This window comes from Hyla sarda, chromosome 5, assembly GCF_029499605.1.
Source record: "Hyla sarda isolate aHylSar1 chromosome 5, aHylSar1.hap1, whole genome shotgun sequence".
NCBI classification, from domain to species: Eukaryota; Metazoa; Chordata; class Amphibia; order Anura; family Hylidae; genus Hyla; species Hyla sarda.
This window is the reverse complement of record NC_079193.1, coordinates 108745012-108772102: the sequence shown is the minus strand read 5'-3', so window position 1 is coordinate 108772102 and position 27091 is coordinate 108745012. Positions and strand designations below refer to the sequence as shown.

Genomic DNA, 27091 nt, shown 5'->3' with positions numbered 1-27091 from the left:
CCATTTCTGTATTGCTTCACACAAATTAGATATGGTGTACGGTGAGTGCCAACATACATTGAACTGAACAGAGTGTCACTGTGTAGGAGGATGATTTACAGTACACTACTATAAATGGCAACTGAAGGTAATTGCTTATAATGACAATACTAGACTAAAGGAAGGGGAGGATGGGGCTTTCATTCAGGAAGCAGCACTGTGTTCATAGAAGGAACACTAATATTTATACAATCAACATTTTCCCAGCACTTTATGGGTGATAAGAGATGAGAGAGAAGCTTGGATTATTTGCAGACATATATTGAGCTCAGTGTCTCCAGAAGGGTATTTTGATTCTGTTTTACTGGAGAGGTCAGTAAACTACCTGCAAAAGACTGTATTCCTGGGCATATTTCTTTTAAATTAGGGCTTAAAGAAGGTGGCAAAATTATTAAAGTTGACCCTTGATTAAAAAACAGACAGCCATGGAAAACAATTATAAAATAAAAAAAAGAAAGTATGCAAAAAATACTCTATGTGGAGCTTCTTCTGCTTACCAGGGGGTAGGACACAAAATATTGTATCAGCGCTTGGTTACAATGTACGATTAACTTAAGCCTGAACGGATATTTTATACCTTAATCCCTTGATTATAAACCCACATCCGCATTTTATTCAATTATGCAAGTTGGTGAATAGTTATTGGCCATTTAGGTGTTAAGAGGGAAGAAACCCAGGAATATGTAAGTGTGTGTTACATGAGGTGGATGTCAGCTAGAGACAAGTAGATGTTGATCTGTCCATCCATTGAAGTTAGACACACAGACCCAAATGTGTCAGATGTGACACCCCTCCTTAAGCCTGACCATAAAAGTTTCCTGGCTCCTCCAAAGGGGCTTTTATGTGGCCAGGACATAGACATATTTCTTTTGTTTCCACTGTTGAAGACTCCTGCTTTGTTCAGCTACACATTGTGTATCCCACAATGCATTTTTTTTAAATCTGTCCTTGAACTTCAACTCTGTTCTTGACATTTCTTTGTCAAGCCTGAGTTAATAGTCTCCAGATGCCCATCTGTCCATATCTTTAGTTATTGTCAAAGCAGACCACTGGCTGTGGCATGCAGGATAGCACATAACTAAGTCAATTCCCTCTTGCCAACATTCTTGATATAAACCTGCTACCATCTGTTAAAATGTGTGTGAACCTGTCCTGTTTGCTATTGATACATTGGATTCACATGGTGTTTTCAAATAATGCCACTGTTAATGGTTACATTGCCAGCTTAGTAATGCTTTTCGAAGGAAACAAGATATGAGATTGTAAGTGATGCAAAAAAAAAAAACATGCTTTTTTATTTTTTTAACCACATTTACTCTTTATGTACAGTATATCATAGCTTACCTTAAAGTTTTTCAAGAATGAAGGAAAAGTTAACAATTCCTGTTCATACTATCAAGATTGCTTTTAGTTGCTTAGATTGTGTGAAAAATGAAACATTAAATCAGTGGTAAAAATTTGAGCAGTCTCTTTTATTTCAAATCTAATCATAAATAATTCTGGGCATGCATCTGTTGGATGTGCTGTGACTTGGCTCTGTTATCTATTAATTCAGCCAAAATGTAGAAGACATTTGCTGATTGCCGGCTGCTCAAAGCATAGAACAAAACAACAACAGAGCGCCTGTTTTTGAATGATTGGATTGCTGTTATTACTTAATGCCAGTTTTCAAAGATCAGTTTTTACATTTGTAAATTAAAATGTGTGATGTGCTGTAATAAAATTGCAGTTGTTCTAAAGTAAAAGTAATATAAACTGAATCAATCGGTGTCCTGGCTGCAAAACTGCAGCTCTATATGCCATCAAACAGTACATGCAATTAGTAAATAAAGGGCAATAAATATTTTCAATTTGAATCCATAGAAGATCAACACATCAGATACAATTGAGCATGGCTGCTTTTTGAAAAATCTACTATAAAAATGTTTAAAAAAATAGCTTTTGAAGATGTTATGGTTAAGAAAATAAATAAATAAAAATAAACAAATAGTGATGCTACCTATATAATTTAGAGAGTTATCATACCAAAACATAAAAGGGAGAGTGCCTAAAAACATATCCCCTTATCTCTGGCAAATCCTTATTGAATGAGTAGAGCAGCATTGTGCAGGATTATTTTGCGGCTCCTTTCAGACGGGAGACTGCAGGGGGTTCCAGCTGTTGTCCTCCCTGTGACCAGACACTTATTTCCTGTTGAATAAGATATAAGTTATTGGGCACTGGAATGCTCCTTTAATCATCTGTTAATGGGATAGGTGATGAATGTATGATCACTGGGAGTTCCACTGCTGGGCCTTTACTGATGACCAGTAGGGCTGCTCTAGTCAATGTCTATGGGGCTAAAAATGATAACCAAGTACAGCATGCTGCAGTAAATATTCCTCTGCTCTTGAGTGACAGCAATAGTACTTTTCTGAAAGGATTCTACAGATGGTTCTCAAAATAGGAGGGATTAGGGAATATTTAATTCAGAGAACTCAAGACACTTTACAATTAGGCTAAACCCAAGTAACACACTGGGCCATGAGTCAGGCTAAAATTTCACTATTTAGTAACTATCAAGTTTGGAATGTTTTAGCCTGTTTGCATGTCAACTATATTAGCTCACAAGCATGTTCGTCAATCTACTATTGTGTGGTGTTCAAGGATGAGGTAATTCCCAATAGGCAACAATAAAAGGAAATATTGGCACCTATGTGTCTTGCAACATGCATATCCTTAACATAACAAAGCATAGAGTATCGCTGCCAATACAACAATGTAGCATATAGCAATCAGCAGGACACAATTGAGGCAATCAACAACTTTTGTCACCTACATATGCAATCTCTGCCCCCCCCCCCCCTTTCACCATTATCAGCACCATGGTCAGCACCCTGATCAACACCGACAAGTTATGCTCGCAAGCATGTTCGTCAATCTACTATTGTGTGCTGTTCAAGGATGAGGTAATTCCCAATAGGCAACAATAAAAGGAAATATTGGCACCTATGTGTCTTGCAACATGCACATCCTTTACATAACAAAGCATAGAGTATCGCTGCCAATACAACAATGTAGCATATAGCAATCAGCAGGACACAATTGAGGCAATCAACAACTTTTGTCACCTACATGTGCAATCTCTGCCCCCCCCCCCCTTTCACCATTATCAGCACCATGGTCAGCACCCTGATCAACACCGACAAGTTATGCAAAAAGTAGTAATTGAGCTGCCCAGTGCTGCAAAGTTACTCATCTGGCACCTTTATGCTTTATTAGACTACACTTAATACTGTTTCTGGAATAAAATGTTGTAGCCTATTAAATTATGACCAGAGTTTATAATTCCCTAGTGAATGTGTTATTTGTGCTTTGATTATTATGTTGATAGTATTATATGTTATCGTATTATATATTCATATTAGCTTATCTGAGCAAATTTAAAAAATATATAGCAATAGTGACTGTCTTTGATAATGCAGCCTATGTTATAACACAGTCCTAGTAAAGATTTCTTCCAGCAAAAGTAGGTCGCACAATTTAGGATACCTGCTGTGACCTTTATTTATATACATCAAACGCACACAAATATTCAACAGCACACCAAAGTTTGCTGATGCATATTCATGCTTGTTTCCTTATGTATTGTAGTCATAGCAGATTTGCACCTAGATTTACATGGAAAATGGAACTAAGATAAAAATCCTGTGCTGCTTTCCTGTTTTTTTAACATGGCGTGGAAAACAAATTCCTATTTTATATGTCGAGATTAAGACTCTGTCTATATTTTAAGACACACATTAGAATACAGCTCCTCAGTATGCTAAATTGTAAAAAAAATAAGTTAGTTTTAATACAAACAGTAGCAGTTTTTGTTGATCTTTATTTGGAGAGGTACTATCACCTTGACAAAGTGGAATTCTGTAACCCAAGGGAACAGCAATTCAGCTTTTTATTACTATGGGAGCAAAGCTGCAAAAAGACAAAATCATATTGTAGCAAATGAGGCAATTAGTGAGCACAATGTTGTTTTATAAACTTGTTTTCATTAAGGGAGGAAATAACCACATGTACCATATACATTTTCATTTGCTATTTCAATTTTCTAGACCTCACTTAATAACAACAAGACACACAGTTAATATGAATTATTTTGTTACTATTTTTATATACCGTATTTATGGGGGTATACCACGCACCGGCCTATAACACGCACCCTCATTTTACCAAGGATATTTGGGTAAAAAAAGTTTTTTACCCAAATATCCATGGTAAAATCAGGGTGCGTGTGTGTGCGTGTGTATACCCCGATACACCCCCAGGAAAGGCAGGGGGAGAGAGGCCGTCGCTGCCCGCTTCTCTCCCCCTGCCTTTCCTGGGGTCTAGAGCCCTGCTGCCGGCCCTTCTCTCCCCCTGGCTATCGATGCCGCTGCCCGTTCTGTCCCCCTGACTATCGGTGCCGGCGCCCCATTGCCGGCGCCGATAGCCAGGGGGAGAGAAGCGGCGCCGACAGCCAGGGGGAGAGAAGGGGCAGCGGCACCCATTGTCAGCGTCGCTGCCCCGTTGCCTCCCCCCATCCCCGGTTGCATAATTACCTGTTGCCGGGGTGGGGTCCGCGCTGCTTCAGGCCTCCGGTGTGCGTCCCCTACGTCGTTGCTATGCGCTGCACGGCGCGGCGCATAACGTTGGGTACAGAGCAGTGTCCTTTTTCAGCCAGTGATTGGCTAAGTTAAAATGTGACACATTAGCCCTGATTTACTAATGTCAACCCGACTCTTTTTGTCGGGTTGTGCAACCAAATGTGTGTCACACAAATTTGGTCGCACAACCCGATAAAAGATATCATCACTCCTAGTGTTTTTTAAACTCGTCAAAATGGGCGTGGTTATCCCAGAAAGGGGCCTGTTCCCAACAAAAAAGAAAAAAACACTCAGAGTATGATGAAAAACTCACAGGAAAACCTGTGAATTTTTCTTCACCAAAACCCGACAGCTCTGAGCTGTCGGGAAATTACTGAAAACCGAGTGAATCCTACCTCCATCATGGAACAGAGTCTGTGCCATGTTGGGGGTCGTAGTACAGGGGCTGAGGGATTGATTGCATCGGGTCTCACTTCTGAGACCCGATCTGATCAAAGTTATTAGGCAGGGGAGCGGGCGGCGTGCTCCGCTCCCCAGCGATGAACGATGTGTTTTTTTTTCATTTTCAAATTCCCCTCCAGGATCCCTGAATGGCCAGTACTGAAGAGCCTGCAGGGTTCTCAAATAGAAGAGCTGTGGTGGGGGAAGATATATAGAATCACTGGGGGTTTTGTATATGTCTGGCTCCCCACAGCTTCTATATATCTGGCCCCCATATAGAGTTATCTGGTCCCCACAGCGCATCTATACACATATGACTCTGAAGCGCTATTATTGACAAGCAGAGCATTAGCAGAGCATCTGACCGGGAAGCCGACTACCCAATGCTCTGCTAAAAGAATACTTGTCATTGATAGCACTTGAGGCATATGTGTATAGAAGCAAAGTGGGGACCAGACATATACCATTATCTGGTCCCCGCACGCATCTATACACATATGCCTCTGAAGTGCTATGATTGACAAGCAGAGCATTAGCAGAGCATCGGGTAGCCGGCTTCCCGGCCAGATGCTCTGCTAATAGAATGCTTGTCAATGATAGCGCTATCGGGAGCTTATGATATATAAATGACATATAAATTTTATATTATTTCACAAATACAATATGTCTACTTTATGTTGTCATTAGAAAGTTGACATGTCTTTACTTTTTGAAGACATTAGAGGGCTTCAAAGTATAGCAGTAATTTTCAAAATTTTCACGGAAATTTCAAAATCTGAATTTTTCAGGGACCAGTTAAGTTTGAAATGGATTTGAGGGGCCTTTCTGTGGGAAATACCCCATAAATAACCACATTATAGAAAGTACACCCATCAAAGTATTCAAAATCACATTCAGAAAGTGTGTTAACCCTTTAAATATTAGCAAAGTGGAGGAGAAAAATCTAAATCTGAATTTTTTACACTAACATGTTCTTGTAGCCCCATTTTTTTTTTCATTTTTAAAAGTGGTATAAGAAGAAAAAGCCCCCCAAATGTGTAGCCCAATTTCTCTCAGGTATGGAAATAGCTCATATGTTGACATAAAGTGCTCTGCGGGCTAACAACATGGCTCAAGAGGGAAAGAGAAACTGGGATTTTTTAAAACAAATTTTTCTGTCAGGGTTTTAGGAGGCCATGTTGCATTTAGGAAGCCCTCATGGTGCCAAAACCTGCAAAATAACCCTCACATGGCATACTATTTTGGAAACTAAACCCCTCAAGGAATGTAACAAGGGGTATAGTGAGCCTTAACACCTCACAGGTGTTTGACGACTTTGCGTTGAAGTTGGACGTGAAAATGGAAAATTTAATTTTTACACTAAAATGATGGTGTTACCCCAAATTTTTCTTTTTCTCAAGGGGTAATAGGAGAAAATGGACCCCAAAAGACCAATTTCTCCCGATTAAGAAAACGCCCCATATATGGACGTTAAGTGCTCAGCTGGAGAACTACAGGTCTCAGAACAGAAGGAGCACCATTGGACTTTTGGAGAGAGAATTTTGCTGAAATTGAAGTCGGGGGCCATGTGCATTTTCAAACCTCCCATGATGCCAGAACAGCAGAAACTCCCCACATGTGACACCATTTTCTAAACTACACCCCTCCAGGAACGTAACAAGTGTTACAGTGAATACTTACACTTCACAGGTTTTTTAAACAGTAGGCCAAAAAAGTAAAAAATTAGACTTTTAACACTAAAATGATGATGTTACTCCAAATGTTTCATTTTCAAATGGTGTAATAGGAGGAAATGGACCCCAAAATTTGAAGCACAATTTCTCCCGATTAAGAATACACCACATATGTGGACATTAAGTGCTCTGCTGGCACACTACAGATCTCAGAACAGAAGGAGCACCATTGGACTTTTGAAAAGAGAATTTTGCTGAAATTGAAATCGGGGGCCATGTGCATTTACAAACCTCCCATGGTGCCAGAACAGCAGAACCCCCCCCCCCCCCCAAATGTGAAACCATTTTGGAAACTACACCCCTCACAGAATTTAATAAGGGTTGCAGTGAGCATTTAAACCACACTGGCATTTGACAGATCTTTGGAACTGTATTTGAAAATTTGAAAATTTTTCATTTTCATCGACCACTGTTCAAAAAATCTGTCAGACACCTGTGGGGTGTAAATGCTCACTGCATCCCTTATAACATTCCTTGAGGGGTTTAGTTTCCAAAATGGGGTCACATGTGGGGGGGGCACTGTTCTGGCACCATTGGGGCTTTGTAAACACACATGGCCTTCAATTCCAGACATATTCTCTCTCCAAAAGCCCAATGGCGCTCGTTCTCTTCTGAGCATTGTAGTTTGCCCGCAGAGCACTTTACATCCACATATGAGGTATGTCCATACTCAGAAGAAATGGGGTTACAAATTTTGGGGGGCTTTTTTCCTATTACCCCTTATGAAAATGAATACTTTGGGATAACACCAACATTTTAGTGAAAGAAATAAAAAAATGTCCTTTTCACGTCTTGCTTTAATGAAAATTCTTTAAACACCTGTGGGTTGTTAAGGCTCACTATACCCCTTGTTACGTTCCGTGAGGGGTCTAGTTTCTAAAATGGGGTCACATGTTTGTTTTTTGTTTTTGCGTTTATTTTTTGCATCAGAACCACTGTAACTATCAGCCAACCCTATGCAAATCCCCTCAAATGTTTATGGTACTCTCACTCCTGAGCCTTTTTGTGCACCCGCAGAGCATTTTACGTCGACATAATGGGTATTTCATACTCATGGAAATTTAACATTTTGGGGGTCTTTTTTTTCCTTTTACTTCTTTTGAAAATGAAAAGTATGGGGCAACACTAGCATGTTAGTGTAAAAATGTTAAATTTTTTACAATAACATGCTGGAGTAGACCCCAAATTTACCTTTTCATAAGGGGTAAAAGGAGAAAAAGCCCCTCAAAATGTGTTAGGCAATTTCTCCAGAGTACGGAAATACCCCATATGTGGCCCTAAACTGTTGCCTTGAAATACGACAGGGCTCCGAAGTGAGAGAGCACCATGCGCATTTGAGGCCTAAATTAGGAATTTGCATAGGGATGGACCCGGATGCAAGAATTACCCTACGGCAGTGTTTCCCAAACAGGATGTCTCCAGCTGTTGCAAAACTCCCAGCATGCCTGGACAGTCAATGGCTTTCCGGCAACACTGGGAGTTGTTGTTTTGCAACAGCTGGAAGCTCTGTTTCAGAAACCGTGCCGTACCAGAAGTTTCTCATTTTTATTGGGGGGGGGGGAGGATAAATGTGTAAGGGTATATGTAGTGTTTTTCTTTTTATGTATATGTAGTGTTTTTAGGGTACATTCACATGGGCGGGGGTTCACAGCGAGTTTGCTGCATCACATGGGGGGGGGGGGCAAACAATCAGCTGTTGCAAAACTACATCTCCCAGCATGCCCTTTGGCTGCCTGTGCATGCTGAGGGTTGTAGTTATGCAATAGCTAGAGGCACACTGGTTGCAATACAATGATAGTTTATTATTTATCTCAAAGTTTTGCATCCAGTGTGCAACAGTGGAGGCACATTGGTTGTGAAACACTGAGTTAGGTAACAAACTCTGTGTTTCGCAACCAGTGTGCCTTCAGCTGTTGCAAAAACGACAACTCTCAGCATGCAGTGACAGCAGAAGGGCATGCTGGAACTTGTAGTTATGCAACAGCTGGAGGCATACTACTAAAACTTCCAGCATGCCCTTTGGCTGTCTGTGCATGCTGGGGGGTTGTAGTTATGCAACAGCTGGAGGCACACTGGTTGTAAAACACAGAGTTTGTTACTTAACTCAGTGTTCCCCTACCTGTGTGCCTCCAGCTGTTGCAAAACTACAACTCCCAGCATGCATGGTCTGTCAGTGCATGCTGGGAGTTATAGTTTGAGCAACAGCTGGAGGTACATGGGTTGGGAAACACTGAGTTAGGAAACAGACAATGTTTCCTAACCAGTGTGCCTCCAGTTGTTGCAAAACTACAGCTCCCAGCATGCCCAGACAGCCGAAGGGCATGGTCGGAGTTGTAGTTATGCAACAACTGGAGGAGAACAGTTTGGAGACCACTGTGTACTAGTGTCCAAACTGTAGCCCTCCAGATGTTGTAAAACTACAACTCCAAGCATGCTCAGACTGCCCAGGCATGCTGGGAGTTGTAGTTCGGCAACATCTGAAGGGCCAGATGTTACAGAACTACAACTCCCAGCATGCCTGGGCATGCTTGGAGTTGTAGTTTTGCAATATCTGGAGGGCTACAGCTTGGGCACCACTGCATAGTGGTCTCCATACTGTGGCCCTCCAGATTTTGAAAAACTACAACACCCAGAATGCCCAGAGAGCCTCTAGCTGGGAGTTGCAGTTTGACAACTCCTAGAAGGCAGCAGTGAAGATCACCCCCACCACCACCACAGCAACACCATGCCCACAGAGGGACCCAGTGGCCAGGCAGCCCCACTGCTGCCGACCAAGCCCCTGGCTCCGGGCCACACCACCCCAAGAGGGGACAGACTACAATTGTAAAACAAAAATAGAGAAAAAGAAACACAGCCACACATCCACAATTTGTATTTTGATCTACTTGCTTCTCAGCATAAATTAAAAAACTAACAGGTTGTTAGTATATTTTGATCAAAAAGTACAATCCCACTCGCCACGTCAAGGCCACCTATTAAGAGTGGGTCCCTAACCCAACATTGGCGTAGTGTCGGGCAGTGGCCACCACCACCGCAATACCATGCCCACAGGGGGAGAGACCCAGTGGCCAGGCAGCCCCACTACAGCCCGACCAAGCCCATGGGCCACACCACCCCACAGACAAAGCATCACAGTAACAATGACCGCCGCAGTGCAACCACACCAGGTGAATACCTACCAAGTGCTCCGTGCCAGAGGACTGGGAGAATGCTAGGAGGAAACCCTTATGCAGTCTCCTCCTAATTAAAAACATCTGGGCTGATTGGGTGGAGAAGAGTGCTCTGTTTGTGGGTTGATTTCTGAGATTTAAAGTGATTACAGAAAGTGAAATAGTCATCCCTACTTGCAGAGAAAAGGCTACATATGTAATAATAATAATAACAATAATACTCTTTATTTAGATATCGCTAAAAATTCCACCATACTTAAAGGGGTAGTCCGGTGCTCCAGCATTCTCAACATTTTGTTCAGAACGCTCAGAGCCAGAGGCCGTGTTCGTGATGTCATGGCCACACACCCTCGTGACGTCACATCACACCCCCTCCATTCATGGCACGCCCTCTCCCATAGAAATGAATGGAGGGGGCTTGGGGTGACGTCACAAGGGGGTGTGGCCGTGATGTTACAACCACTGCTGCAGCAACCCGCCGTTTGTTTAGAACACTGGGTGCTGTGGGAGATTGTAGGAGGCCCCAGCAGCGGGACTGTTACGCCGAGCGCTCCGGGTCCCCGCTCCTCCCCGGAGCGCTCGCTACACTTCCCTCACTGCAGCGCCCCGGTCGGTTCCACGGACCCGGGGCGCTGCGTTACCACCTCCGGCCGGGATGCGATTCGCGATGCGGGTAGCGCCCGCTCGCGATGCGCACCCCGGCTCCCGTACCTTACTCGCTCCCCGTCAGTTCTGTCCCGGCGCGCGCGGCCCCGCTCCCTAGGGCGCGCGCGCGCCGGGTCTTTGCGATTTAAAGGGCCACTGCACCGCTGATTGGTGCAGTGGTTCCAATTAGTGTTTACACCTGTGCACTTCCCTATATCACCTCACTTCCCCTTCACTCCCTCGCCGGATCTTGTTGCCCTAGTGCCAGTGAAAGCGTTCCTTGTGTGTTCCTTGCCTGTGATTCCAGACCTTCTGCCGTTGCCCCTGACTACGATCCTTGCTGCCTGCCCCGACCTTCTGCTACGTCCGACCTTGCTTCTGCCTACTCCCTTGTACCGCGCCTATCTTCAGCAGCCAGAGAGGTTGAGCCGTTGCTAGGGGATACGACCTGGTCACTACCGCCGCAGCAAGACCATCCCGCTTTGCGGCGGGCTCTGGTGAAAACCAGTAGTGACTTAGAACCGATCCTCTAGCACGGTCCACGCCAATCCCTCTCTGGCACAGAGGATCCACTACCTGCCAGCCGGCATCGTGACAGTAGATCCGGCCATGGATCCCGCTGAAGTTCCTCTGCCAGTTGTCGCTGACCTCACCACGGTGGTCGCCCAGCAGTCACAACAGATTGCGCAACAAGGCCAACAGCTGTCTCAACTGACTGTTATGCTACAACAGTTACTACCACAGCTCCAGCAATCATCTCCTCCGCCAGCTCCTGTACCTCCTCCGCAGCGAGTGGCCGCTTCTGGAATACGACTATCCTTGCCGGATAAATTTGATGGGGACTCTAAGTTTTGCCGTGGCTTTCTTTCCCAATGTTCATTACACTTGGAGATGATGTCGGACCAGTTCCCCACTGAAAGGTCTAAGGTGGCTTTCGTAGTCAGCCTGCTGTCTGGAAAAGCCCTGGCTTGGGCCACACCGCTCTGGGACCGCAATGACCCCGTCACTGCCTCTGTACACTCCTTCTTCTCGGAAATTCGAAGTGTCTTTGAGGAACCTGCCCGAGCCTCTTCTGCTGAGACTGCCCTGTTGAACCTGGTCCAGGGTAATTCTTCCGTTGGCGAGTATGCCGTACAGTTCCGTACCCTTGCTTCAGAATTATCCTGGAATAATGAGGCACTCTGCGCGACCTTTAAAAAAGGCCTATCCAGCAACATTAAAGATGTTCTGGCCGCACGAGAAATCCCTGCTAACCTACATGAACTCATCCATCTTGCCACTCGCATTGACATGCGTTTTTCCGAACGGCGTCAGGAGCTCCGCCAGGATATGGACTCTGTTCGCACGAGGCGTTTCTTCTCCCCGGCTCCTCTCTCCTCTGGTCCCCTGCAATCTGTTCCTGTGCCTCCCGCCGTGGAGGCTATGCAGGTCGACCGGTCTCGCCTGACACCCCAAGAGAGGACACGACGCCGCATGGAGAATCTCTGCCTGTACTGTGCTAGTACCGAACACTTCCTGAAGGATTGTCCTATCCGTCCTCCCCGCCTGGAAAGACGTCCGCTGACTCCGCACAAGGGTGAGACAGTCCTTGATGTCTACTCTGCTTCTCCACGTCTTACTGTGCCTGTGCGGATGTCTGCCTCTGCCTTCTCCTTCTCTGCTGTGGCCTTCTTGGACTCTGGATCTGCAGGAAATTTCATCTTAGCCTCTCTCGTCAACAGGTTCAACATCCCGGTGACCAGTCTCGCCAGACCCCTCTACATCAATTGTGTAAACAATGAAAGATTGGACTGTACTATACGTTTCCGCACGGAGCCCCTTCTAATGTGCATCGGATCTCATCACGAGAGGATTGAACTGTTGGTCCTCCCCAATTGCACTTCTGAAATCCTTCTTGGACTTCCCTGGCTTCAACTCCATTCCCCAATCCTGGATTGGTCCACTGGGGAGATCAAGAGTTGGGGGCCCTCTTGTTCCAAGGACTGCTTAAAACCGGTTCCCAGTAAACCTTGCCGTGTCCCTGTGCTTCCTCATGTAACCGGTCTCCCTAAGGCCTATATGGACTTTGCGGACGTTTTTTGCAAAAAACAAGCTGAGACTCTACCTCCTCACAGGCCTTATGATTGTCCCATTGACCTCCTCCCGGGCACTACTCCACCCCGGGGCAGAATCTATCCTCTGTCCGTCCCAGAGACTCTTGCCATGTCTGAATACGTCCAAGAAAATTTAAAAAAGGGCTTTATCCGTAAATCCTCCTCTCCTGCCGGAGCCGGATTTTTCTTTGTGTCCAAAAAAGATGGCTCTCTACGTCCTTGCATTGACTACCGCGGTCTTAATAAAATCACGGTTAAGAACCGCTACCCCCTACCCCTCATCTCTGAACTCTTTGATCGTCTCCAAGGTGCCCATATTTTTACCAAACTGGACTTAAGAGGTGCTTATAATCTCATCCGCATCAGAGAGGGGGATGAATGGAAAACGGCATTTAACACCAGAGATGGACACTTTGAGTATCTGGTCATGCCCTTTGGTCTATGCAACGCCCCTGCCGTCTTCCAAGACTTTGTTAATGAAATTTTTCGTGATCTACTATACTCCTGTGTTGTTGTATATCTGGACGATATCCTGATTTTTTCTGCCAATCTTGAAGAACACCGCCAGCATGTCCGTATGGTTCTTCAGAGACTTCGTGATAATCAACTCTATGCCAAAATAGAGAAATGTCTGTTTGAATGCCAATCTCTTCCTTTTCTAGGATACTTGGTCTCTGGCCAGGGACTACAAATGGACCCAGATAAACTCTCTGCCGTCTTAGATTGGCCACGCCCCTCCGGACTCCGTGCCATCCAACGTTTTTTGGGGTTCGCCAATTATTACAGGCAATTTATTCCACATTTTTCTACCATTGTGGCTCCTATTGTGGCTTTAACAAAAAAAAATGCCGATCCCAAGTCTTGGCCTCCTCAAGCGGAAGACGCCTTTAAACGACTCAAGTCTGCCTTTTCTTCGGCTCCCGTGCTCTCCAGACCTGACCCATCTAAACCCTTCCTATTGGAGGTTGATGCCTCCTCAGTGGGAGCTGGAGCTGTCCTTCTACAAAAAAACTCTTCCGGGCATGCTGTTACTTGTGGTTTTTTTTCCAGGACCTTCTCTCCGGCGGAGAGGAACTACTCCATCGGGGATCGAGAGCTTCTAGCCATTAAATTAGCACTTGAGGAATGGAGGCATCTGCTGGAGGGATCAAGATTTCCAGTTATTATTTACACCGATCACAAGAACCTCTCCTACCTCCAGTCTGCCCAACGGCTGAATCCTCGTCAGGCCAGGTGGTCTCTGTTCTTTGCCCGATTTAATTTTGAAATTCACTTTCGGCCTGCTGATAAAAACATTAGGGCCGATGCTCTCTCTCGTTCCTCAGATGCCTCTGAAATTGAACTCTCTCCTCAACACATCATTCCTCCTGACTGCCTGATTTCCACTTCTCCAGCCTCCATCAGGCAAACTCCTCCAGGAAAGACCTTTGTTTCTCCACGCCAACGCCTTGGGATCCTCAAATGGGGTCACTCCTCCCATCTCGCAGGTCATGCGGGCATCAAGAAATCTGTGCAACTCATCTCTCGCTTCTATTGGTGGCCGACTCTAGAGACTGATGTGGTGGACTTTGTGCGAGCCTGCACTATCTGTGCCCGGGATAAGACTCCTCGCCAGAAGCCCGCTGGTTTTCTTCATCCTCTACCTGTCCCCGAACAACCTTGGTCTCTGATTGGCATGGATTTTATTACTGACTTACCCCCATCCCATGGCAATACTGTTATTTGGGTGGTCGTTGATCGATTCTCCAAAATGGCACATTTCATCCCTCTTCCTGGTCTTCCTTCAGCGCCTCAGTTGGCTAAACAATTTTTTGTACACATTTTTCGTCTTCACGGGTTGCCTACACAGATCGTCTCGGATAGAGGCGTCCAATTTGTGTCTAAATTCTGGAGGGCTCTCTGTAAACAACTCAAGATTAAATTAAATTTTTCTTCTGCATACCATCCTCAATCCAATGGACAAGTAGAGAGAATTAACCAGATCTTGGGTGACTATTTACGACATTTTGTTTCCTCCCGCCAGGATGACTGGGCAGATCTTCTACCTTGGGCCGAATTCTCGTATAATTTCAGAATCTCTGAATCTTCCTCCAAATCTCCGTTTTTCGTGGTGTACGGCCGTCACCCTCTTCCCCCCCTCCCTACCCCCTTGCCCTCTGGTCTGCCCGCTGTGGATGAAATTTCTCGTGATCTTTCCACCATATGGAAAGAGACCCAAAATTCTCTCTTACAGGCTTCTTCTCGCATGAAGAGATTCGCAGATAAGAAAAGAAGAGCTCCTCCCATTTTTTCCCCTGGAGACAAGGTATGGCTCTCCGCTAAATATGTCCGTTTCCGTGTCCCGAGCTATAAGTTGGGACCACGCTATCTTGGTCCTTTTAAAGTTTTGTGTCAAATTAATCCTGTCTCTTACAAACTTCTTCTTCCTCCTTCTCTTCGTATCCCTAATGCCTTTCACGTCTCTCTTCTTAAACCTCTCATCCTCAACCGTTTTTCTCCTAAATCTGTTCCTCCCACTCCTGTTTCCGGCTCCTCGGACATCTTCTCTGTCAAAGAGATTTTGGCCTCTAAAAAGGTCAGGGGAAGAACTTTTTTTTTAGTGGATTGGGAGGGTTGTGGTCCAGAAGAGAGGTCCTGGGAACCTGAGGACAATATCCTGGACAAAAGTCTGATCCTCAGGTTCTCAGGCCCCAAGAAGAGGGGGAGACCCAAGGGGGGGGGTACTGTTACGCCGAGCGCTCCGGGTCCCCGCTCCTCCCCGGAGCGCTCGCTACACTTCCCTCACTGCAGCGCCCCGGTCGGTTCCACGGACCCGGGGCGCTGCGTTACCACCTCCGGCCGGGATGCGATTCGCGATGCGGGTAGCGCCCGCTCGCGATGCGCACCCCGGCTCCCGTACCTTACTCGCTCCCCGTCAGTTCTGTCCCGGCGCGCGCGGCCCCGCTCCCTAGGGCGCGCGCGCGCCGGGTCTTTGCGATTTAAAGGGCCACTGCACCGCTGATTGGTGCAGTGGTTCCAATTAGTGTTTACACCTGTGCACTTCCCTATATCACCTCACTTCCCCTTCACTCCCTCGCCGGATCTTGTTGCCCTAGTGCCAGTGAAAGCGTTCCTTGTGTGTTCCTTGCCTGTGATTCCAGACCTTCTGCCGTTGCCCCTGACTACGATCCTTGCTGCCTGCCCCGACCTTCTGCTACGTCCGACCTTGCTTCTGCCTACTCCCTTGTACCGCGCCTATCTTCAGCAGCCAGAGAGGTTGAGCCGTTGCTAGGGGATACGACCTGGTCACTACCGCCGCAGCAAGACCATCCCGCTTTGCGGCGGGCTCTGGTGAAAACCAGTAGTGACTTAGAACCGATCCTCTAGCACGGTCCACGCCAATCCCTCTCTGGCACAGAGGATCCACTACCTGCCAGCCGGCATCGTGACAGGGACCCCCACGATCAAACATGTCTCGACAGATGTCTAGCAGTGGAGTACCCCTTTAACAATATAGAAGGTAAATGTACAAACAAAATCAGTCATTACATAGTTACAATCTACCCAACAATTAAAAACAATGGTAGGAGATTCCCTGCTCAACCTATAAAAAGATTGGGATTATATGGTTGAGAAGGAGCAGATTAGGTTAAACATGGATAAATGTAAGGTTATGCACATTAGAAGGAAAAATACAGTCTGGAAATATGTATTAAATGGGAAATTACTGGGGAAGACTGACATGAAAAAGGACTTCAGAGTTTAGCTTAACCTGTTAAGGACGTAGGGCGTACCTGTACGCCCTACGCCCGATCCCGGTGTTTAAAACGGCTATGGCTTTGCAGGGATCAGAGTAAAAGATCAGTGTGTGCAGTGTTATAGGTCCCTATGGGAGCTATAGCGCTGGAAAAAAAAAGTGAAAAAAAGTGAACAAAGGTCATTTAACCCCTTCCCTAATAAAAGTTTGACTCCTCCCCTTTTCCCATAAAAAAACAGTGTAAATAAAAATAAACATATGTGGTATTGCCGCATGCGGAAATGTCTGAACTATAAAAATATATAATTAATTAAACTGCACGGTCAATTGCGTACGTGCAAAAAAAAATTCCAAAGTCCAAAATAGCGTATTTTTGGTCACTTTTTATAATGATAATGAAAAAAATGAATAAAAAGAGCTCAAAAAGTCTGATAAATACAAAAATGGTACCGTTACAAACGCAAAAAATCAGCCGTCATACCAGCCCACACATGGAAAAATAAAAAAGTTATAGGGGTAGAAGATGAGATTTTTTAACGTATACATTTTCATGCATGTAGTTATGATTTTTTTCCGAAGTACGACAAAATCCAACCTATATAAATAGGGTATCATTTTAACCGCATGGATCTACAGAATAAAGATAAGGTGTCATTTTTACCAAACAGTAAACAGTAAGTAAGGGTTAACAGTAAATTTAGCTTTAGTGACCAGTTTTGGGCAGCTGCTGCCACAGCAAATAAAATCATGGGGTGCATCAATAGGGGCATAGATGCCCATGACAAGGAAATAATTCTACTGCTGTACAAATCACTAGTCAGGCCACACATGGAATGCTGTGCACAGTACTGTACATCAGTGTACAAGAAATATATAGTGGCGCTGGAGAGGGTTCAAAGACGGGCAACCAGACTAATAATGGGAATGGGAGGACTACAGTACCCAGAAATATGATCAGAATAAGGTTTATTTAGTTAAAGAAAAAGACTGCTTCGGGGCGACCTAATAACTATTTATAAGTATATCTGTCATGCCTGGACAGGGAAGGAGTGCACATTATTCTAACCCAGTCCCCCTGTCCCTACCTACTTGCGTACCTGTCCTAAATAACAGGTCCACAACCACGGAGACAGTCCCTTCCTAAATAAGTGAGGGACACTAAATTGTCAAAATAATAAACTACAATAACACAGACTCAGGTCAGGGGACAGTAGGACACAGACAGACAAAAAGAGCAAGACTAACACACTCACACAAGTCCAATGTCCACTATCTGCGTCTAAAGCCAGGATTTGTCAAAGTACAAAATCGCTAATACCAGAGAGAATAGTCAGAGAGGTGAGTCAAAGGGTCAAAATACCAGAAATTACACATACAGTAGAAAGCTAGCTAGAGTACAAACTGAGCTCTTTAGCAGGCACAGACTGGGAGTAGACTGCCAGCTATATATTGAGCCAGAACAGGTGCTCCAATCAAGGTCAGCTGACCAGTCAGAGTCTGGTGTAACCCAGCAACAAAAAAGAACAAAGAACCTGTCAGAACCTTTTAACCCTATAGGTTCTGACAATATCAGGGAGCAGTACAGAGATTTCTCCATTAAACTATTCTTACCCAGGACTGTAATAATAATAAGGAAGCATTCTCTACATCTAAAGGCAAGAAGGTTACTACACCAGCAAAACAGGGGTTCTTTACTGTCAGAGCAATGAGACTATGGAACCCTGTACCAGAGGAGATGGTCATGGTGAACACAATAAAATAGTTCAAAAGGGGCCTGGATGTACCCGTATGCATAATATTATGCATGTTTTTATGTTATAAACAAATTGATCTAAGTCTTACTGTGCTCACTCTGCTTGCAGACCTCCTGAAGGCTGGAAGTGTTTCTTCAGGAACCATGACAAACTTGCTCCTTTCCTCACCCTCTCTCGCCATGAGGTCTACACAAACATTTTTACATTTGCAAAGCTTTGTGCCTAAAGTGCATGTTTTTTATAACTCTAATGCAGCCATGTGAACCTATATGGAAAAAATACACAATAAATAAGTTTATAAAATGACCAAAGAAACACCATTTTGCACATAAATAATGTAACACTTTTTATTACTTGTCAGTGTGCATGGATATGGTCCTCTTCTGAAAAGGCTGGAAGCTGTCTGGATCTCACAGGTGTTCAGCTCATACTGGTGAAAGCTGAATTATACACTGCACTGAGGCACCGAGAGATAACCGCCCCCCTTCTCCCTCCCCTCAGAAAAAAGGTCCAAAATATCTAGTTGATGCACCAAAAAGACTTGGTTAACAGGGTTCATTTGCAAAATGAAAGAGACAGAGACCCCAAGTGGCCGTCTTTTTTAACCATTTTTTCACATCTTTAGCAATCAATTTTTTTAATGAAGTATATTAGGGAAATGCTTCATTTTTAAAGGAAAACTGTCAACTTGCTCCCCCCGCACTAATCAGCAGTACTGGCTGGTAGTGCGGGGGACGCTGATCAGTTTGATGCCGACTGTGCCCGGATCCGCCCGGATCTTCGATTTTCTGTATATGCTAATTAGGTGCTAACTGGCACAAGCGGGGTTACTGGTACTCTGACGTCAGAGCCGCTCATCCACTCATCAATATTCCTCCCCTCCCTCTGCCTCTCCCTCTTCATTACAGAGTGGGGAGAAGAGGGAGAGGCGGAGGGAGGGGAGGAATATTGATGAGATGGGCGGTGCTGCGGCCAGCGGTGCTGATGTCAGAGTGCTAGTAAACTAAATTCCTAACCCCAAGGCCGTAGCCCGGGGTGCATGAACACCTCAAATTAATCCCCCTAAAAATATAACTTTTATTGTGTATACAATTAAAATAAAAATGAACCCAGCAAAGTGATAAATAAAAATAGGATGTCAGGTAGGATAGTTGTAGTATAGTTAGAGCAATATAGCTTCAATATCAAGGGCTCTGCAGCAGCCCAACCTTCCAACACTGACACTAGATTGCCGCCTCTACATGTTTCACCGTCTCCACAGCGTTTTCAAGAGGCAAAATGCGGCAACATCATTACAAAATGGCGGCAGGGACTATCTATAGATAATGCCCCTATCATCATCACTCTGCAACCCTTACATGCCACCTATCGCAAGTCTCCTATAATTGCTCCAATCCATGTTCAGAATAGACAATCACTTCCAAGGTCCTTTTCCTTGGAGCACCAATAGGAAAGCCTACCAACTACCTACCTCATCTTCCCAGGTCAGTCAGATGCTCCACGTCATAATGTAGTGTCAGCTTTATGTGTCGCATCATAACAGTGTGTCACGCATGCCTGCGCATGCGCCCGCACTTAAACATCAAGTCGTCGTGGCTGCCTCTAGTGCGCATGTTACCGCACTTAGACTGTGATCGTGGTCCGTGATCTGACTGTGCTTGCGTGGACTAATGGATGTGCATCTGAATATCTCATGTAGGTATATTATAAGGGGCGATGCATTAGTATACATATTAACTAAACCCCAAGCATCCTATTAACACTCTTCTCCATACAATCTTATATGTTATAACCTAAGGTTTATACAGTATCATTGTCACGATGCCGGCTGGCAGGAGGTGGATCCTCTGTGCCAGAGAGGGATTGGCGTGGACCGTGCTAGTGGACCGGTTCTAAGTCACTACTGGTTTTCACCAGAGCCCGCCGCAAAGCGGGATGGTCTTGCTGCGGCGGTAGTGACCAGGTCGTATCCACTAGCAACGGCTCAACCTCTCTGACTGCTGAAGATAGGCGCGGTACAAGGGAGTAGACAGAAGCAAGGTCGGACGTAGCAGAAGGTCGGGGCAGGCAGCAAGGATCGTAGTCAGGGGCGACGGCAGGAGGCCTGGAACACAGGCTAGGAACACACAGGGAAACGCTTTCACTGGCACAATGGCAACAAGATCCGGCGAGGGAGTGCAGGGGAAGTGAGGTATAAATAGGGAGTGCACAGGTGAACACACTAATTAGAACCACTGCGCCAATCAGCGGCGCAGTGGCCCTTTAAATCGCAGAGACCCGGCGCGCGCGCGCCCTAGGGAGCGGGGCCGCGCGCGCCGGGACAGGACCGACGGAGAGCGAGTCAGGTACGGGAGCCGGGGTGCGCATCGCGAGCGGGCGCCACCCGCATCGCGAATCGCATCCCGGCTGGAGGCAGTATCGCAGCGCACCCGGTCAGTGGATCTGACCGGGGCGCTGCGGGAGCGAGAGTGTAGCGAGCGCTCCGGGGAGGAGCGGGGACCCGGAGCGCTCGGCGTAACAGTACCCCCCCCCCCTTGGGTCTCCCCCTCTTCTTGGAGCCTGAGAACCTGAGGACCAGACTTTTATCTAGGATATTGTCCTCAGGTTCCCAGGATCTCTCTTCAGGACCACAGCCCTCCCAGTCAACCAAAAAGAAGGTTTTTCCTCTGACCTTTTTGGAGGCCAGTATCTCCTTTACAGGAAAGATGTCCGAAGAACCGGAGACAGGAGTGGGAGAGATAAGTTTAGGAGAGAAACGGTTGATGATGAGTGGTTTAAGAAGAGAAACGTGAAAGGCATTAGGAATACGAAGAGAAGGAGGAAGAAGAAGTTTGTAAGAGACAGGATTAATCTGGCACAAAATTTTGAAAGGACCAAGATAGCGTGGTCCCAATTTGTAGCTAGGGACACGGAAGCGGACATATTTAGCGGAGAGCCATACCTTGTCTCCAGGAGAAAAAATGGGGGGAGCTCTTCTTTTTTTATCAGCAAACTTCTTCATGCGTGATGAAGCCTGTAAGAGAGAATTTTGGGTCTCTTTCCATATGGTGGAAAGATGACGAGATATTTCATCCACAGCGGGCAAACCAGAGGGCAAGGGAGTAGGGAGGGGGGGAAGAGGGTGACGGCCGTACACCACGAAAAATGGGGATTTGGAGGAAGATTCAGAGATTCTGAAGTTATACGAGAATTCGGCCCATGGTAGAAGATCTGCCCAGTCATCCTGGCGGGAGGAAACAAAATGCCCTAAATAATCACCCAAGACCTGGTTAATTCTTTCTACTTGCCCATTGGATTGAGGATGATATGCAGAAGAAAAGTTTAATTTAATCTTGAGTTGTTTACAGAGAGCCCTCCAGAATTTTGACACGAATTGGACGCCTCTATCCGAGACGATCTGCGTGGGCAACCCGTGAAGACGAAAAATGTGTACAAAAAATTGTTTTGCCAACTGAGGCGCTGAAGGAAGACCAGGAAGAGGGATGAAATGTGCCATTTTGGAGAATCGATCAACGACCACCCAAACAACAGTGTTGCCACGGGATGGGGGTAAGTCTGTAATAAAGTCCATACCAATCAGAGACCAAGGCTGTTCGGGGACAGGCAGAGGATGAAGAAGACCAGCGGGCTTCTGGCGAGGAGTCTTATCCCGGGCACAGACAGTGCAGGCTCGCACAAAATCCACGACATCCGTCTCCAGAGTCGGCCACCAATAGAAACGAGAGATGAGTTGCACGGATTTCTTGATGCCCGCATGACCTGCGAGATGGGAGGAGTGACCCCATTTGAGGATTCCGAGGCGTTGGCGTGGAGAGACGAAGGTCTTCCGCTTGAGGAGGCCATGACTTAGGATTGGCATTCTTTTTGGTTAAAGCCACGATAGGAGCCACAATGGTAGAAAAATGTGGAATAAATTGTCTATAATAATTGGCGAACCCCAAAAAACGTTGGATAGCACGGAGTCCGGAGGGGCGTGGCCAATCTAAGACGGCAGAGAGTTTGTCTGGATCCATTTGTAGTCCCTGGCCAGAGACCAAGTATCCTAGGAAAGGAAGAGATTGGCATTCAAACAGACATTTCTCCATCTTGGCATAAAGTTGATTGTCACGAAGTCTCTGAAGAACCATACGGACATGCTGGCGGTGTTCTTCTAGATTGGCAGAAAAAATCAGGATATCGTCCAGATATACAACAACACAGGAGTATAAGAGGTCACGAAAAATTTCATTAACAAAGTCTTGGAAGACGGCAGGGGCGTTGCACAGGCCAAAGGGCATGACCAGATACTCAAAGTGTTCATCTCTAGTGTTAAATGCCGTTTTCCCCTCTCTGATGCGGATGAGATTATAAGCACCTCTTAAGTCCAGTTTGGTAAAGATGTGGGCACCTTGGAGGCGATCAAAGAGTTCCGAGATGAGAGGTAGGGGGTAGCGGTTCTTTACCGTGATTTTATTAAGACCGCGGTAGTCAATGCAAGGACGTAGGGAGCCATCTTTTTTGGACACAAAGAAAAATCCGGCTCCGGCAGGAGAGGAGGATTTGCGGATAAAGCCCTTTTTTAAATTTTCCTGGATGTACTCAGACATAGCAAGAGTCTCTGCGGCAGAGAGAGGATAAATTCTGCCCCGGGGTGGAGTAGTGCCCGGGAGGAGGTCAATAGGACAGCTGGTGGCCTTGTTGCGCTATCTGTTGTGACTGCTGGGCGACCACCGTGGTGAGGTCGGCGACAACTGGCAGAGGAACTTCAGCGGGATCCATGGCCGGATCTACTGTCACGATGCCGGCTGGCAGGAGGTGGATCCTCTGTGCCAGAGAGGGATTGGCGTGGACCGTGCTAGTGGACCGGTTCTAAGTCACTACTGGTTTTCACCAGAGCCCGCCGCAAAGCGGGATGGTCTTGCTGCGGCGGTAGTGACCAGGTCGTATCCACTAGCAACGGCTCAACCTCTCTGACTGCTGAAGATAGGCGCGGTACAAGGGAGTAGACAGAAGCAAGGTCGGACGTAGCAGAAGGTCGGGGCAGGCAGCAAGGATCGTAGTCAGGGGCAACGGCAGGAGGTCTGGAACACAGGCTAGGAACACACAGGGAAACGCTTTCACTGGCACAATGGCAACAAGATCCGGCGAGGGAGTGCAGGGGAAGTGAGGTATAAATAGGGAGTGCACAGGTGAACACACTAATTAGAACCACTGCGCCAATCAGCGGCGCAGTGGCCCTTTAAATCGCAGAGACCCGGCGCGCGCGCGCCCTAGGGAGCGGGGCCGCGCGCGCCGGGACAGGACCGACGGAGAGCGAGTCAGGTACGGGAGCCGGGGTGCGCATCGCGAGCGGGCGCCACGCGCATCGCGAGCGGGCGCCACCCGCATCGCGAATCGCATCCCGACTGGAGGCAGTATCGCAGCGCACCCGGTCAGTGGATCTGACCGGGGCGCTGCGGGAGCGAGAGTGTAGCGAGCGCTCCGGGGAGGAGCGGGGACCCGGAGCGCTCGGCGTAACAATCATAAGGCTATATATAATGTGCAATAAAAAATAAATCATATATTAGTATATATAAATTTACATATCAACAAAATATAAAGTGCATGTAAATAAAAATAATAAAAAGCTCAGATGAGTGTAAATCTTAATTATTATACAGATCAAATGTGCATAAATTATGTAAATATAATGTGTATAATGTGCAGGTAAGTATGCAACACAGGTGTAAAATATATCAGGTCAATAGCCATTAAAATATAGTATATAATATTCAAACATAAATAACTCTATCCATTAGTAAGTTCACCAATGGGTTAACATGGAGAAGTGATCTTCTGGATTACTACATGGCTGAAATGATGTCTCAGATGCAAAGCATATCAGATCCACAACCACTAAAATGTACTATGTAAATTACACTCATCAGTAACTTGATCCATCAATAAATGGGTAGGTATGAAGAGACAGTGTTAGCAGTATCTACATAACTGGGATGATGTTCGGTATATAAGTCATAATAATATGCCATTTAGTATTTCACAGTCAACCGCCATATAATCATGTATTGAATACAACACTGGGAAAGTGAAAGTTATAAACAATTAGAAAAATGAAATCAAACAACTAGAGAAATGCTGCAAACGAAAACCCTTCATTCAAGCCATCCGGTGCTTGGCTATGGAGTCTCCAAATCCATTTTGCCTCCTCACGTTGGAGAAGGTTGTCAATGTCCCCTTTGCACGGGCCTAATTTTAGTTGACACAATCCTACGAATTGTAGCTCTCTAATCCGTCCTTCATGTATTGTTCTCATATGTCTGAATATTGGCATGTCTCAGGGGCGTACCTAGAGCATTTGGCACCCGGGACCCTTTGTTTGGGACCCCCCACCACACACACCCGGGGCGGACCCTGTGTTTGCCCCCATCCCCCCAATCGAAGAAAGTAAGAAAACACGCACAAACTTTTTTCAATGTTTTTAGTAATATTTATTGCACAAATTTGTAAACTCTATATCAACTTGAAAAAAACTAGAACTCAGAAAAATAAATAAACTTACAAATAAATTCAACTTAAATAATTACTTAACAGCCAATACGCTGTCTAGACACAAAAAAAGCACAGATCCAAAGTGACCACTTGGCCGAGGTAATTTAAAAGGATTTACATCCTCTGCCTTCGAGCTTTCATCTCTGCAAATGTATCAATTACTTCATCAAAGCTAATCTTACTTACATATTCATGCTCAATGGAAAGTATGGCAAGATTTGTCAACCTTGTCTCACTCATGGTTGAGCGAAATAAATTTTTTATCAATTTTAATTTGGAAAAACATCTTTCACATGAAGCAATAGACCCACAGAGAGTCAAAAAGAATCTTAAACACAGTGACAAAGTTGGCAGAGATTCACAAAAATCCCATTTAACAATGAACTCCAGGAACTGCAATACCGTCCATTTCTTTGCTTCTTCCACACTGATCTTGGCAGCTTCCAAATGCCTCCGAAGACGTTTAATTTGCATAAAGATGTCTTCATTGGAGAATTTGTCAAAAATCTCAGTAAATTTTGAAGTATAATTCTGAATATCTTCCTCTGTTGCAACTACCAGAGTGTTTGGCTGAATAAAAGCAAATATTAAAAGGGTTTTTTCAATTGCCTTAGTCAAATTTCCAACTCGTGATGAAAACGATCAAGGCACTCAAACATAGCCCTTTTCATTTCCTCTGGCAATGTGAGACCTGTGTCCTTTGCCTTCTCTCCTGGCATTGATTTCCGGAGCTTTACTCTCCCTCTCCTTTCCATAGAAATGTCCATTTCTTCACATGTAGTAGTTGCATAACAAATGGCCTTCTCCACAATTTCACTGCGCTGATCTGCAAGAAACGCTTTCAGACCTTGTAGTTTCACAATGCACTTTTCAAGAGTGAGTCCCACTGTTCTGTGTGATATTAACTTCTTCTAGAACTTCACACCAGAAAGAAAGGTAACACAAAAAAGAAAAATCACATACGGCAGATAGCAACAGCTGAGACGATCCTCTTGTGTCCACATTTTCTTTGGGACTACACAGTTTTTCAAGGGTTGAAATCAGTTTTTCGAAATTTGCCCTCACTGGCTTCACAGCATCATAATGAGCACTCCATCTTGTTTGGGAAAGTATTTTCACTGTCACACCTAAATTCTCCATCAGCAATTCCCAACGATGTGTAGAAACTGGAAAAAAAAAAAGAATACACTCTCTCCAATGTTCCAAAAAAGGTCACACAGGAAGCAACACTTCCAAATGAGTGCACCCCACAGAGGTTCAAGGAATGGTGTGCACATGGCATAAACAAAGCCTTGGGATTAATCTCTTTTATTTTTGCCTGAACACCACCATGAATCCCTGCCATAGTTGGAGCATTATCATATTCTTGACCACGGCAAAGGCTTATGTCTAGCCCATCTTCTTCCAGATGTTGCAGGATATTTTCTGTAAGCTCAGCAGCATTCTTTCCAGCAATAGGAAAGAAGCTCAAGAATGATTCTTTTACTTAAACCTTGTCACCTTCAATATGAACATATCTGATCAGTGTGGGACACATCAGGGGTACTGTCAAAACGAATCCCAAAGTACTTTGCTTTCTTGATATCAGCCACTATTTTGTCCTTCACGTGATTTCCCAAAAGACAAATTAATTCATTCAGAATTTTTGGAGAGAAATAGGAAGTCATTCTCTTTCCAGATGCAACAGCATGTTTCAGTCTCATGGAATTTTCCTTTAAAATGGGATTATAGTTTGAGAGCAAATCTATCAATTCCATGAAGTTTCCGTTGTTTGATGATGACATGGTCTCTCTATGACCACGAAAAGGAAGATTCTGTTGAGCCAGAAACAAAGTTATATCCAAGAGGCGATGCAAAATATCCCTCCATTTCCTTTTCTCTCTGTCCATTGTTGTTTGATGGACATGATCAAGGCATTTTTGTAGCTTCAATCCTGCTCTCAAGGTCTTCCATTTCTCCATGCATGTAAGATGCTGCTCAGAAGCCTCATGATCAGACACCTTTGGTTTCAGCTTCCACCACAATTGAAACCCAGTAACAAAACTAGATGTACCTGTTAGTTTGTCATCTACAGCAAAAAGTCTGCAGCAAAAAGAAAACAAACTCTGTTTTAATGGAGAGTACACCATCCACGTTGTAAGAATTTTTTTATTTCGCTTCATATTGTTGTTTTCTCCGGAAAAAAAAAAAATCTAAATATATTTTGGTTCTAGCCAGGGTTGTTTAGTGCGATATCTGTCTAATATTTCCCATCTTTTATTACTTAGTAATTATTTACTTACATTTTGATGATGGAATTCTGAGGCCCCTTACACAGCTCAAGGCCTGGG

General features: G+C 45.2%; 1 long non-coding RNA gene across 1 annotated transcript in view; it reads right to left on the bottom strand.

Moving 5' to 3' along the window:
* The window catches only part of LOC130272578 (uncharacterized), a 147465-nt gene that overhangs the window by 77336 nt on the left and 43038 nt on the right, over window positions 1-27091 (bottom strand). The window contains exon 2 of the long non-coding RNA XR_008843616.1: window positions 18322-18498. This is a non-coding gene — a long non-coding RNA (uncharacterized LOC130272578). The remainder of the gene's footprint in view (window positions 1-18321; window positions 18499-27091) is intronic.